The sequence below is a fragment of the Dipteris shenzhenensis genome, chromosome 2 (genome assembly GCF_047967505.1).
Source record: "Dipteris shenzhenensis isolate YYH24624 ecotype China chromosome 2, Dip_SZ_1.0, whole genome shotgun sequence".
NCBI classification, from domain to species: domain Eukaryota; kingdom Viridiplantae; phylum Streptophyta; class Polypodiopsida; order Gleicheniales; family Dipteridaceae; genus Dipteris; species Dipteris shenzhenensis.
The window spans coordinates 51,396,633-51,404,759 of NC_141597.1; positions in this window are offsets into that span (position 1 = coordinate 51,396,633).

An 8,127-nucleotide genomic window follows, 5' to 3' on the forward strand; every position below is an offset into this window, starting at 1 on the left:
TAATAGCATTTTCACATGAAGGATATCTTCATCACTATCACCTGTGATGATCAAATCATCAACATAAATGACAAGCAACATAATACCTTTCTCTGTTTTTCTCACATAGAGTGAGAAATCTGCCTTGGAAATCTGAAAGCCAATAGTGACAAGATACTGTCCTATCTTGTCAGACCATGCTCTAGGTGCTTGCTTCAAGCCATATAAGGCTTTCTTCAATCTGCACACAAACTCAGGATGAATAGCATGAACATAACCTGGTGGCTGTTCCATAAAGACCTCGTCTTGCAAATCACCATGCAAGAAGGCATTCTTTACATCCATCTGATGTAAAGACCATCCCTTTGATGCAGCCATAGCAATGATTGCTCTTACAGTTGCCATCCTTGCAACCGGACTGAATGTTTCTTCATAATCAATGCCGTTTGTCTGTGCATACCCCTTGACAACTAATCTTGCCTTGTATCTGTTCACAGAACCATCTGCATTGTGCTTGATCTTATAAACCCACTTATAGCCAATTGCATTCTTGTCTTTAGGCAAAGGCACCAATTCCCATGTAGCATTTGCTTCCAAGGCATCCATTTCTTCATCCATGGCTTTCTCCCATTTTTCATTTCCCATGGCTTGCTCAAAAGAAGTGGGTTCTGGTTCCTGTATCACTTTGACCATATAGGCATAGTGAATGGCTATAAATCCATCATATTTCAGCCTATCCACAGGATATCTAGCTCTGGTAGACTTGTGCAAAATATGCTCACTTCTAGGTGCTCTCAAAACATCCCTAGTCTTCCTTACTCTAGGTGTAACAATAGAAGGAATACCCAACTCATCATCAATGCTTTGTTTTGAGCCACTGGATTCACCATCCACATAAGAGTGACCTGCATTCACATCAAACATGGGCTGATCTATCTTCTCTTTTCCTTTTCGTGATACCCGCTTACCACTATCTGCATTGCTTTGAGGAGATTCTCCTGATCTCAATCTACCTGTCCATGGTGAAGTATGCAAACCACTGCTAGAGGACACTACAGGTCCACTGATATTTTGTGATTGCTGCTGTGAATTCTGTGCAACATTGCCATTTTGTGCATCTACATCAATCATCACATTTACTGGTTTATACCGACTGCTCATCTCATCAAAAACATCTCTACTCACTGTAAACTTACGAGTAGAAGGGTTATAGCATCTATACCCTTTCTGCTACAGAGAATAACCAATAAAGATGCACTTCTCAGCTTTTGGATCCAACTTGGACCTCAACTCATCTGGCACATGAACATAGGCAATGCAACCAAAAATTTTCAAATGAGAAATGTCTGGTTTCCTACCAGTATACATCTCCTTTGGCATCATGCCATGTATTGCTACAATGGGAGTCCTGTTCATTATGTAAACTGCTATAGCAACTGCTTCAGCCCAATAATAATCTGGTAGATTCTTTTTCATTTAGCATGGCCTGAGATACCTCTCCAATATGCCTGTTTTTCCTTTCTGCAAGTCCATTTTGCTGTGGGGTATGACTGCATGAATATTGCTGCTTTATGCCATGCTCTTGTAGGAACCTTGCAAACTCATTTGAGAGGTACTCTCCCCCTCCATCTGACCTTAGGCATTTTATTTGCAGGCCTGTTTCTTTTTCAACCATAGCTTTAAAAGCTTTGAAGTGCCAAAACACTTCACTTTTCTTTTTCAAAAAATACACCCAAACTTTTCTGTTGAAGTCATCAATAAAAGTGACAAAATAGTGACAGCCTCCAATAGATGCAGCTTTAGTAGTCCACACATCAGAGTGGATTAATTCCAATGGCTTTTTACTCTCTTGAACATGGCTAGGAAATGGTTTCCTTGCCTGTTTTCCAAATTGATAGGCTTCACAAACCTTATGCATTTCTGCAACCTTGAATTTAGGCAATCTTGCAACGATATTTTGGGCTTGCATTGATTTAAGTCGCTGTATATTAACATGACCAATGCGTTTATGCCAGATATCAATATCTGCAACTACACCGGTCCCATGTGCAAACATTGCTGCACTCGATTCAGGCATGTCCACATCCAACGTAAACATCCTATCTTTCTTCTTTCCTTTTGCTATCAAGCGACCGTTATTTTTCATATCCTCAACAAAGCATCCATGAGGATTAAATCTGACTTGCAAGCCCTACTCAACCATTTGACCAACAAAAACTAGGTTCTTGGTGATGTTTGGGACATGAAATACATCAGACAGGTATTTCTTTTTCCCATCCTGGCCCATCCTGCATAGACAAAGGAATTTTACCAATCTGCACAATAGGATGTGCAGTATCATCACCAGTCTCCACAAATCCTGGTTTTTCCATTTTCCTTGCATCTTGCATCCACTCTGCATGACCTGTCATGTGGTTTGATGCACTTGAGTCAACATACCACACATCATTTCATTCTTCTGCACTTGTCACAAAATTGGTCATGTGCTACACCATAAATAGATGCTCATTTCTGTCATCACCCTGTCTACTGGAAGATGCATAATTGCCTTGCTGCAATTTTCCATTCATAATGTCATTCTACTTTTTGTAGTAGTCCTTAGCCATATGACCCATTTGACCACAGTAGTAGCATTCAACATTGTTGTTTGGATTTTGGCCTCTCTGCCATCCACCACAGCCTCTTTGGCTCCCCCTGCCTCTAGAGTTACCACGTCCTCCTCCATAGGACTGGTTTTCTTGAGTTTGTTGCATATTCTGATTTCTACCATGGCCTGCAGATCGGCCTACTCTACCTCTACCTCTACCTCTTCCAGCATTTGAGTAGAAGACAATTTCTTTTGAAGTTTCTCTTGAGGAAGATGCACCCCCATTTCTCTGCTCTTCAAAAATTAGAAGAGCAAACAACTCTTCAAAATTAGGAAATTTTTCACGGACAGCAATGGATGTCCAGAACTATGCATAATCCTTTCCTAGACCATTCAAGGTCACAGAAACTAGATCATCATCTTCCACTGGCGACCCAATGGAAGCAAGTGCATCTGCAATTTTATTCACCTTCATGTGGTAGTCATTGATGCTCATATTTTCTCTCTGCACATTGTGCAACTCCTGTTTGAGCTGCATTTTCCTGGCTTGCATATTTGTGCTGTACATTTTTGCCAAAGTATCCCATGCCTCCTTTGGCGTACTTGCATCCTGAATATGCACAATCATAGAATCCAAAATACTGATAGACAGCCATTACATAACTTTTCTGGCTCTCTCATGCGATCCCTTAAATGCCTGCATTTCCTGTTGATTGGGAACATTAGGAAGAATTGGTTCTTCTTCATTTCCTGTAATGAACTCCCAATAGCCTTTTCCCATAAGGAAATTCGTCATTCTAAACTTCCATGCCTGGAAGTTGTTCTTGTCAAGCTTTTCAGTGACAATCTATGAAAGAGAATCAGATGCCATTACAAAACACTGCAAAATATTCTATCACTACAAAATAACATAGCTTTTGCCTCACACGGGCAGATCAGCAAAACTGTCGAAAGTGGTATTTGACCACACAGTCACTTCCTAGTGACGATTTTGCATCAACAAGCAACAAGCATGATTCTACAACTCCCAATATCTTTGCACATAGGCATACGGTGCAATTTCTATGGTAACTTTTCACCAACTAGTAGAGCAGTGGTCGCACAACAAAAACAGGGCCTTTTTTTGAGTGCCTGCGAAGAACTTCTGCCTTCAAAACGGGCCCCGAAATGGCCTCGAATCAGAAAAGTAAAGTCACCAAGGGCTTTGACCTTACCTGTAGCATATACTACCCTCTTGCCACACCACGAAGGGTGTCTCAACCTAAGACAGTGCACTCTTCCACTTCTGGCTGTGCTACCTGTAGAGATTTGCTCCCAAACTCGAAAAACGAAAGCAACACTAGTCCTCTTACCAAGACACCGCGAACTTGGTTTTCTTTCTTGAGCTCCTTACCATGAACAAGGCTCTGATACCAAGTGAAGATAGTGGGAGAGAGGGAAGGAGTCTCACTTGTGGCTTTCTCACATAAACAATGGGGAAATACACACATAGGTGGAGGCTGAAAAATAGTTTTCCTCTTCTTAGTTGTGAAAGCCAAAAGAACTCTAGTACAAAGAAATAGAAGAACCCTATATGTGGGTCTCAAAACCAAACTCAACTAACTAAGGTGACATACTAACTGAGTCACAAACTAGAGTAGATAAGGATAGCAGTCATCCAGCTATTATTCGTGGGCGGTGTACCAATCGCATCTGCAGCTAACAAGTCGGTGACATAAATGCACAATGGTCACCCTAGCGTATCGTGAGTGGAGCTCGATATCTCAACAAGGAGGAGGAGGAGGGAGGAAGAGGAGAGAGGAGAAGGAGGAGGAGGAGGAGGGAGGAGGAGGAGGAAGGAGGAGGAGGGAGGAGGAGAGGGAGAGGATGGGTTGCAAGGTTGGAGGAGAGGGAAGGGGGAGTTGCAAGGTTAGGACATGCTTTTGGACATGGAGTGCAAGGACGCATGGACACTTGAGAAAAATGCTTGGAATACCAAAGTAGACTCAACAGAATGCCCCAAAGATTGTGGGCTTCATTCCATTATGGGGTATTTATACAAGTTGGAGAGCTTCTCTCTTTGCATGTAGGAATTGTAACACAAAGTTGTATCACATTCTCTTTCTACATAAGTTCATGTTGGCACAGAGTAGTTGTAACACAAAGTTGTAACACATTCTCTTTCTACATGTAGAAGTCGTATGTAGAAGTTGTAATACAAAGTTGTATCACAAAGTTGTAATACAAAGTTGTATCACAAAGTTGTAATACAAAGTTGTAACACATTCTCTTTCTACATGTAGAAGTTGTAACACAAAGTTGTATCACAAAGTTGAAACACAAAGTTGTATCACATTCTCTTTCTACATAAGTTCATGTTGGCACAGAGTCAACAAGCATATTCTTAATGCACATGCACCATGGTTTGTGGAGCAATGGGGCCCTCTATCCATTTGGAATACTCAAGGAATGGAGAAATCAGGTGGTATCGTGCAAAGCAATGCACTACATGAAATGTTCGATTGGTTTTATAGATGTCTAGAGGCAGGACTCTCAAGTGCGATAAGGTAGAGGTCTCAAGTCTTGTAAAAGTGGTTCAACATGTCAAGAAGAGAAGGAGATGTGTTGCTTGGAAGTCCTCAGTAGGGAGCCAAGGGGTTGAACTTTGGTTGCAACATAGAGCTAGACATGCAAGGCATTAGGTCCTAAGAGAGCCCCAAATGTAAAATGTTTGATGAATAAAGTTAACACTATTTTGAGTCAATTATATATTCCAAAAGTCACAAATTTGTTTGGAAATTGCAAAATTGCATGTGCGACATGGTAGGGTAGAGGGGTGAGTGGGTTGGGAGGGAGGGTGGCGAAGATTAAGTATTACCGAATTGGTGACAAAAGACTTGGGGGGGAGGAGGTGCACTCAAAAAACCCTAATTTAAAAGAAAAACCCTAAAGTGCTTTAAAAAAGGCTAAAATCCCTCATTTCTATGGCACGAGTTAAACAAACTGCTAGATCCATAGGACACTGTTTAGATGCTACCCGTTGTCCTCCTGACAACACCATGGCCTTCGAACACACTGCAAGCCCCAGTGGCCAAGAGGGCAATGATCACCAAGGATCTAAAGGCGGTTCTCCTCATCAGGAGTCCAAGCAATGCAAGTCCCCACCATCCGACTCTCATGGGGGATCCTACGGATCTCAGCACCATGAGGAATCCTAGCATAATGAAGGATCCAAGCACGATGAGGGGTCCTCTCAGTCCTTCCACACAACTAATCATGGAAGAAGAGAGGTCTCCCGAGAGGGGCAAAATAGTCCACTCAATCCTGATCAACTACCCCTCCCTCCTCTGTGGGGTCTTGGCATGGAGCATCTAAACCAACCACGGGAGCAAGAAAGGCAAAGAGAGGAGATGGAGAGATTACATGGGCCACAACAAGAGGAAGTACTTGGCAGGCTCGCAGATATAATGAACCTTGGCCCCAATCCTCCAACCAAGCAGACCACACGACAGAGGACCATCAACCCTCTGTGCCTCAAGATGATCAGATATGAGGAGCCTCTAGTACGAGCTGAGCAAGAGCCTTAGCTTGCTGTCTCATAGCCTCGTGAAAAGGAAAAGAGACCAAGGATAAAGTAGACCCTTAGGCATGAGAGGCCACCTCGAGAATGACCCACCAGCAGACACAAGAAGAGGAGTCTGAAGAGGTGGTTGCAAGGGAGGAGAGGCAAAAGAAGTTCAAAGTGGACAAGCGGCCATGGAGCCATGCCCAAAGCCCAGTGTAGGGTCCCCCAAAGATTAAGAGGCACAAAAAATCAAGAGTGAAGGCACTTCAGGAGATCCGCAAGTTCCAAACCACTGTGGACAATCTCATTCCCCATGCACCCTTCCAGTGTGTTGTACATGAAATAGCATAGCATTACAAGAGTGATGTGCATTTCACTTTAGGCGCTATGGGAGCAATTCAGGAGGAAACAGAGCAGATGATAGTAGGTCTTTTCGAAGACACGAACTTATGTGCTATCCATGCCAAAAGAGTAACAGTGATGGACAAGGACCTTCCACTCACTAAGCGCATCCGCTTCGATCCCTCCCTTAGGCCCTAGATGTTGTTTAGGTTCATTTGGTGTAACCTGAATCATTTTGTAAATATCTGCCCTTTGAGGCCAATGAATAAAAGATATTTTTATGTTTTATTACTATTCCCATGTTATTATACATGTTACGTGATGCTTTCCATCAGTTTATGCAAGTTTAGTGTGAATTTGAGTGGTCAAATGATGTTTTTTCACCGCGTGGCAGAAGGCCAATGTGTTCGGCATCGCGTGGGGAGCCCAAAAAAGGCAAAACCCGCTATGGCATGTATCGGGCCTATTTGACCAAGGCAGAAGGCAAATGTGTTCGGCATCACGTGGGGAGCCCAAAAAACGCAAAACTCGCTATGGCACGTATGGGGCCTATTTGACTTGGTCAAATAGGCCCCATATGCACCACCAAGTTAAACAAGACCCATACATGCCATAGCGGGTTTTGCCTATTTTGGGCTCCCCGCGCCATGCCGAACACATTTGCCTTCTGGCGCACAGTGAGATTCTTACTGGATTGCTCAGAAATGACCATTATAGTGCAATTTATCTGATCACATGCTTTTGAACAGAATAGTGAATGAAAATATTAATGCCAACAACAATTAAAGTTACAAAATACAATGACAGTATAAAATAAAATTTGTAAAAGAACACAAAATGGGGCGCTATATAAAAAATATAGTTGTATTCATATAAAATAAAATTTCTATACAATAAGGCTTCAGAGCCTTTCTCTCTTCTCTAAAACACTAAGAACATTGGGCTTTGAATTCCCAAATACAATACTAGCTCTAAACCTATTCGATAGAGAGTCATTGCTATTGTCATTGCTGGCTAGGGACATGGCTGTTGCAGTGAATGCCATACCTTGAAAATTGGTTCCAAAGGCATTGAGGGCAGCCATGCAGTTCACCAAAATGACCTTGTCAGCATCACGATTGATTTTAGCATGACCAATCACTCTTGACAAGGCCTTGCACTTTAGGAGGTCATTAGTGCCATATGGAGAAACTTTTTTGTGGATAACCACAAAGCGCCCTTTTGCTTGGCCAAGGTAATGTGCCAGTGAGTGATCTTGGCCGAAGCTACTGCGAACAAGGCATTGTTGAGATGAGAATACGTCGACCTCAAATGCCTCCTACAACAGTGCAACATTACATTAGAATTCCATTAAAGCAAAAGTATACCAAGCGAGAAGAAATTCAAAGCTCATAGTTTCTTACCACTATGGAGTCATCATGCTCAATCCCTTCCTCTTTGTCAATGAGGATGGATCCAGAGGCCTCCTGCTATTCGGAGTGAGATGTGGAGGCTTCTTCTAGAACATTAGATAGGTCAGAGTAGATTGATGTCTCTACATGTTTAATTTGGGCTAGTGTTAAAGCAAGAACCTCTTTTATTGAATCATCTGCTCCCAAAAACCTAGGTTCTTGCGTAGTCATGTCCACCTCATATCCACATAGAATACCAAGAGCTTCATCCTCCCGGAGACCAA